The sequence below is a fragment of the Chenopodium album genome, chromosome 17 (assembly GCF_948465745.1).
Source record: "Chenopodium album chromosome 17, dcCheAlbu1.1, whole genome shotgun sequence".
NCBI lineage: Eukaryota > Viridiplantae > Streptophyta > Magnoliopsida > Caryophyllales > Amaranthaceae > Chenopodium > Chenopodium album.
In genome coordinates this window covers 22,594,619-22,602,008 of record NC_137850.1, presented here as the reverse complement: position 1 = coordinate 22,602,008, position 7,390 = coordinate 22,594,619, and the positions used below count along the sequence as shown (strand labels likewise).

The window sequence follows — 7,390 nt, the reverse complement described above, 5'->3', positions numbered from 1 at the left end:
TACTTTTGATTTGGTGATACGACTTTAGCCTGTCATATGCATAGGACAAGAGGAAGGACTTTAGTACCTTTTGATCCGGAAATTGAGAGGACAATTGCAAGGATAAGAGTTGCTAGACGTTCTTTGAGTTCTAGCCCTTCAAGTGAAGAAGAACCACAACAAGAAGAACAAGAAAGCATGGGAGAAAATCCAAGGGTTTCTTTGAAGGAGTTGGGAACTCCTGAGCCTATAGATTTGAGAGGGGTATTGCTCCACCTACAACACCGGCAAATGACTTTGAAATAAGGCAAGCAATGATCACTTTGATAGAGAGGCGACAATTTAGTGGGGCCAAGCATGAAAGTCCACTTAATCATCTCAAGGAGTTCGAAAAGTATTGCAACACTATCAAAGTGAATGGTATTTCCCAAGAATTCATCCGCCTCAAGCTTTTTCCCTTTTCCCTCATAAGGCGTGCCTTAGAATGGCTAGACAAGGAGGTCAAGCTGAATTCTCTAAGGACATGGGACGAAGTGACCAAGGAATTTCTATCCCGTTTCTATCCACAAAAGAAAACGGTGGAGGCTAGAGCTTTGATTCAAGGTTTCAGCAAAAGCCTAGTGAAAGTCTCTATGAAGCATGGGAGAGGTACAAGGAGTATCAAAGAGAATGTCCTCACCACAGAATTCCTACTTACCAAATTATTCAAATCTTCTATGGTGGCGTTAGTCCTCAAGGAAAGTCATGTCTAGATGAAGGAGCCGGAGGTCCCATTATGAATAAAACGGAGGAGGAAGTGGTAGACATAATTGAAGACGTAGTGAGGTACTATAGAGATTGGCAATATGGAGAAAGGGAGTCAACTAGCAAGAGTAGCTCTTCGGTGTACTCGGTTGATCATCTAAATGCAATCAACAATCTATCCTCACAAATGACAAACTTGGGGAAGGAAATGTCCGCTATCAAGGCAAAGTTGGAAAGTGCTACCTCCCAAGTTTCAAATCTTCCCTCCCAATCTAAGGGGAGAGGTATGTCTTCTAATTCTCAACCCTCTCCCTCTTCTAGTAACATACCTAGTGGATGCTTGTTTTGTGATGTTTGTGGATCGTATGATCATGATGCTTGTAATTGCCCTCATGCATGTATGGATGTTTGTGATGATCAAGATGGAAATGTGAATGAGCATGTGAATTATGTGTCAAACAATAATGATTCTAGGTTTGAGAATCAAATAGGTCAATGGAATAGGAATTACAACAACCATGAGAATTTTGACAACTACAATCAAGGTGGTGGTAATAGGAACCAAGGGAACTAAAATTCCCTGAGGTAACTATAACAACCAAGGTTATAGTAGCCAAAATCAAAACCAAAATTATGGTAATCATAACCAAGGTTATGGTAACCATAATCAAGGCTATGTCAAAATCAAAATAGGGGTAATTGGAACAACCAAGGTAGGGGAAATTTTCAAAACAATGCTCAAAGGTGTCCCCCACCCGGTTTTGTTCCAAACACCCAAGGTGATAATTCCTATGCTCAACCCTCATCTTCTAGAACTAACTTTGAGGAGATCATTGAAAACCAAACAAAAATTTTGAACACTTACATGGCGGTGAGTGACAAGAAATTCAATGAGATGATAACACACAACAAAATCCTTGAGACCCAAATCACTCAACTAGCCAATATCTTAAAAGATTATGCTAGCCCTTCTTCATTACCTTCTCAAGGAGTTGATCCTAAGAAACCCGTCTATTTTATTATCACAAGGAGTGGAAGAGTGCTTGAAGAGAAAGTTTCTAGGATAAGTGAGGAGGATGAGAAGAGGAGTGACTCAAGTGAGAAAGAAGAGAACGATGTGTCAAAGAATGTGAGCAAAGAGGAAGCTCAAGAGAAAAAGAAGAGTGTTGAGAAAGTGCAAGAGAAAGTGAGAAAATCCGACCTTCCATACCCCCAAAAGTTTTTGAGGAACAAAATTGATGAGCAATTTGGAAGGTTCCTTGATATGTTGAAGGAAGTTCATCTTTCAATCCCTCTCACCGAAGCTATGACCCAAATGCCTAGATACTCCAAATTTCTTAAGGATATCTTGAGTGGCAAGAGAGAGTGCAATGAGATAGATTCGGTAGAGGTTGGGGAGTGTTGTAGTGCTTTGATTCACAATGACTTACCTAAAAAGATGAAAGACCCGGGCAATTTCTCCATTCCTTGCAAAATTAAAGGAAAATTGTTTGAAAATGCATTGTGTGATCTTGGTGCTAGCGTTAGTATCATGCCTTATTCCGTCTTCAAGAAGCTTAAGCTAGGAGAGATTCTTCCTACCAACATGACTTTGCAATTGGCCAATAGATCCATTAAGTTCCCCAAGGGAAGGGTTGAGGATGTTCCCCTTAAGATAGGTGGTTACTATTCCCGTAGATTTTATTGTGCTTGAAATTGAAGAAGATGACCACATACCTATCATTCTAGGGAGACCTTTCTTAGCTACTTCGGGAGTTTTAATTGATGTCAAGGGAGGCCTAATCACTTTAAGAGTTGGTAGCAATAAGGCAAGTTTTGAGCTAAAACCGATGCATGAGTCCTTGTCCTTTGTTAATGGAACCATGTGTGTTAATTCCCCTCGCTCCAGTGATAATGTATGCATGATTGACTCTTCAACTAATGATGTTCTTGAGATTTGTGATGATGTGCTTTTGAGTTTTGAATGCAAGAAGCTTAGTGAAGAGAAAAAGGAGTTTTCCAAGCCCATGGACGAGGAGGAGATTGACATTCCTCATTGGTTTGAGCTTTACCCTCAAGAGGAGGAGGATGATTCCAAGAGTGTGGATGGTGAGAAACCGTCTACTAGAAGGAACAAGGCAAAGAAGAAGGCGAGAGCTTCTAGGAAGAAAAGGATGAAGTTGAAGCAAGAGAGGCTTGCTTTTGAGGTTTCATAAAGTGAAGTTTCATCTAGCAACAATGTGCGGTTGCTAAAAATTGAAGAGGAGTTTGTTCCATCCGCCACTTTAAACAATGTGGTGTTCTTTGACCCTCCATGATTTGGAGGAAGGGTCGAGCTAAGGACCTTAAGCAAGCGCTTCCCGGGAGGCAACCCGGTTTTCTAACCCTTTTCTTTTGATTTCTATTTTTCTTAATTTTCTTTCTTTTGTTTTCCTTTCTTTCACTTGTTTTCTATTTGGATTGATAGGTTAAATTCATGGGAATTGGATTATTTCAAGCAAGCATAAGCAATGGAAAGGTGTTTCGTGTTTTTGATGAGAATATGTTCAATTTTATCGAATTTTGAGGTAAAAGGGTAAGGTACCTCGGGATTGAGTTGATTAAGATTTCTAAAAATTTTGGTGAACATTGAAGGTTTCAAGAGGTTTGAGTTGAAGTAAGGTGAAGGAGAACTTGATGTACAAGTGTGCTCTCGTGCTTACGTACTCGTAAATTTTAATCATGAACAAGTGATTTTTGAAAAAATTCCTATGTGATTTTTATGTGATTTTTGGTCTGCCCCTCTCGCGGGTATCACTTGATCATGACGCTCGTGAGCATCGATGAGAGCGCAAGCACGAGAGTAAGCACAAGAGGGAGCAAGGCCCCCCCTTGGCCTTGGCTGGTGCGCACGCACAGTGTATGTGCGCGCACGCACCAGCAGGGGCAGAGTTTCCTTCTTCTTTTCGAAGAACCAAGCAACAATTTTAATAAAGGAAGCCGCGGTGGCGCGGGCGCGCCAGGAAGGGGCGCGGCCGCGCGAGAAACGGGCGCGGTCGCGCGGCCGCGCACCTGGGCAACGCCGAGCCTCTATTTCTTTTCTTTCTTCTTTTTTTCCCTCATTTCCCCTCAACCTCATTCTTATACGCACGACCCTCATTCTCACTCTAAAGAACCGAGACCCTACCTCCATTTCTCATATATTTCATCATCAATTCATTGAAAATCCATCAAAAATCAACATTTTCCTTCTACAAATTCATCCTCTACAACAATAATCATACTACTTTCTTCCATTTTCAATCTCCAATCTCTCTCCTCCATTGAAGACCAAATTTGGGGATTTTCGGTTTGGTGGGAATTGGTGGCTAATTCTTATTCAATCTTGCTTCTAGTATGGTATAATCATATTCTTAAACTCTTATTTACATTTTTATTATATCATATTGTTGCAAGAATTTGATTGTTTATGGTTGTGAATAGAAGTAGTATGTGATTTGATGAATTTGTTGATTGAATGTGATATTTGGTTGATTATTTGTGTTGATTGTGATTGATTTTTACTCACATTGTGTTGTTTTATGTTTGTGAAGCAAATTTGGTTTAATTGGTGGTGATTGTGAGAAGTTGAGAATTTTGAATATTGGTAGTAAGGTGTTGTTTGTGTAATTGGTGTTATTGGTTAAGGGTTGCGATATTGGTGATTGGAAGTGTTTTGTGGTATTTTTGTGGTGTTTGTGTTGTTGATTGATTGGATTTTGAGTTGATAAATTTGGGGGAAACACAATGTAGAAGCTTGTTTGAGCCTTTTCCTCTAAGAAACGAAAAACCAACATCACAATCAAAGAACCTTCTTCAAACCCCTCTACTTACCAAACACAACAACCTACTCCTTTGCCTAAGATAAAAATCAATGACCCAATCCAAAAAACTCGATATGCCAAGCTAAAAAAGAACCGATCCCTTAAACCCTCTCGGCACTACATTCAACAAGACATGATCAAATTGGGTATTGATGAGGATTTGAGGGAATTGTTTAGCAATCTTCGCATGAGCACCTTTGTGAGCACGTGTTATCGTACCTACCTTGAGCCAACTTTGGAATATTTGGCTACGGCTTCATGTGAGGTGGTAGAGGATGATAACTACCGGATCCATTTTTAACTTTTCAACATTTATCATGATCTTTCCCTTGTCGAGTTCAATGCAGCACTCGATCTTAATCCGGAGGAGGATGTCTTGCACCCCGAATTCTTCTTCAAGAATGAGTATGACCAAAATTCCTAGTGGGATAATATATCGGGGGAAGGCAATTTCATTACTCGGTATGCCGCCATAAGCAAGTTATTCCTACCGTGTCTAAGGGTTCTTCATAGGATTTTGGGATATTCGATAATCCCTAAGAAAGAATTGGAAAAGATGAGTCAATTGGAGCTTTGGATACTTTGGTTGGCTACTAGAGAGGAGTACCGGGGTCATTTGAACTTAGGATACATGTTCTTTAGATATTGCAAGGGGTTGCAAGAAAGGGAGTCCGGGGAGATCCCTTATGGTAGTATGGTTACGAGGCTCGTGACCAACCTTCATCTTGACCACTACTTACCCTCTTGTACTCCGGTGGGTAGTTCGAGCACCCTCTACCTCGACATTGCACAATTGAAGCAAGTGCAATTTTTGGCCAAGAATGAAGATGATGAGGTGTTTGATTGGCTTAGGGAGAACAAACATTGGTGCTATCTCCCTAACCCCTCCTTGACTTCTATCCACTGAGAGGATGTGCCTAATGTGTGGCATGTACCCTTGAGTAACCGCCTCCCCTATGGTGATGATGATGAGGAGATAGGAGAAGAAGAAGATGATGAAGAAGAAGAAGAAGAAGAAGAACTACAACAACAACAACAACGACAACCACGACAATAACATCAAGAACAACAACATCACAAGTTTGCTAACCCCGATATGGATGCTTTAAGTGCACAAAAGAAGGGGATGCAAATTAGATTGGAAGGCATGTACGACCAAGACTTCGAGGAAATTTATCACCAAATAAGAGGCATCTCGGAGATGCAACAAGGTATGTTTCTCTAACAACAACATTTGTATGATACGAGTGTTAACCGTGGGGAGGTCTCCCCCGCGGTTAAATACCCATACTTTCCACCCCAACTTGGTCCTATACCATTAAGTGGGTACCCATATTGGCAAGGACCCCCGGGGTCCAACACCGTGACTCGCTCATTCCCCGATAAGCACGATAACTACGATTACCGTGTTCCCGGTGGGAGCGATTATAGGGGTGATCCTAACTACCCCTATGTTCACCTCGATCATCTGCTACCGCTCGCTTTGCCCGAGCAATATACTCCCTTTTCCCCTTGGCAACAAGACAACTTCAAGGGGCACTATGGTTGGCCACCCAATTACACCGGGGGATAGGATCCTTATGGTCCCCCATCCGAGTTCTCCTATGACGGGGATGACCATGATAGTGCCGGGCCGAGTGGTAGCTAGTTCCCCTATTTCATGCCTTTTTCCTCCATCTCTTATTTTATGTGACGCTTGCTTTGTATTGATGGGATGTTGAGATGTATTCATGTTTAGCTTGGTGGAACTTTATTTTATTAGGGGTTTGTCACGGTGGCCAATATTGTTGTTGTGCATTTCCTTGTCTACTTTTTGCCTTGATGTTGGATAATTGCATACCTTGGTCTATTATTGATGGTGTTTGATTGTTGTTTTTATGAGCTTTCCATGTCTTTTCTTTCTCTCTTGATAATGTTGTTGTTGTGATGATTTCTATGATGATGATGGTGCATGTTGTTTGCTCCCATAAATCCAAAGCCCTATTATCCAAAACCCTTGAATCCAAATCCCTTAAACCCAAATCTTGTAGTTTAAGTGATTAGTTGCTATTTTAGTGTATAGTTCCTTTAGTTTTCTTTGCCTATTCTTACTTTTTGGTAGTTTACCTTGATTTTTGCTTTGTAGTTTCATTTTATTTAGTTTCACTTTCTTTTATTTTGTTTTGAAGGTGCTAACCGTTTTCTTTGTTTATAGCCCTATTTTCTATTTTTCTTCTCTCTTGGCTTTGATGATGATGCTATTGTTTCTTGGAGCTTAATGAAGGTGGTTGATCTTTCACCTTATTTTTTTCGCATTACTTGGAAACCCGGTGAGATCCTTCTTATTTTCTTTCTTTTGTTTCTTTACTTTTCTTGGATGCATAGATTAGGACTAGTTTTAGGAGAAGTTGAAAGGTTCGAGGATGTATGCTTGTAACACCTTAGAGTGTTTGGGATCATTGGCGATGTTGTCAATTGATCACTTGTATAACGATTGGGAATTACGTGTTATACTTGCATCTTTGTTCCTTTCTTTATTTTCCCACTCTTCCTTTATCTTTGCTTTCTTCTTTTCTTTATTTTTCTTTACTTTTCTTTCTTTTCCTTTCTTTTCTTTTCTTCTCTTTCTTTTTGCTTTTGGTTTGTATAAAGTTTTTGAGGCTTTATTTTTCTTTTTGTTATCTTTCTTCTGATTTGGACTATATACCAACGGACTTTTGCTTTTGAATGAACATCTTCCTAATTGGTAGTGGTATACACGGTTTGAGAATATGCTTGGTTGATTATAGGATGGCGTATGCTAAGGTAGCATGTCTAAGAACTAGGGGGATCATGAAACCCGATTCTACTTGTTTGTGGCATGTTTG

The 7,390-nt window shown here is 40.3% G+C and overlaps 1 non-coding gene across 1 annotated transcript; it reads right to left on the bottom strand.

The window, feature by feature from the left end:
* Window positions 1–561: 561 nt before the first annotated feature.
* On the bottom strand, window positions 562–666 carry LOC145590477 (small nucleolar RNA R71). The gene has a single exon (XR_014102069.1). It is a non-coding gene; the product is annotated as a small nucleolar RNA R71 (small nucleolar RNA).
* Window positions 667–7,390: the final 6,724 nt, after the last annotated feature.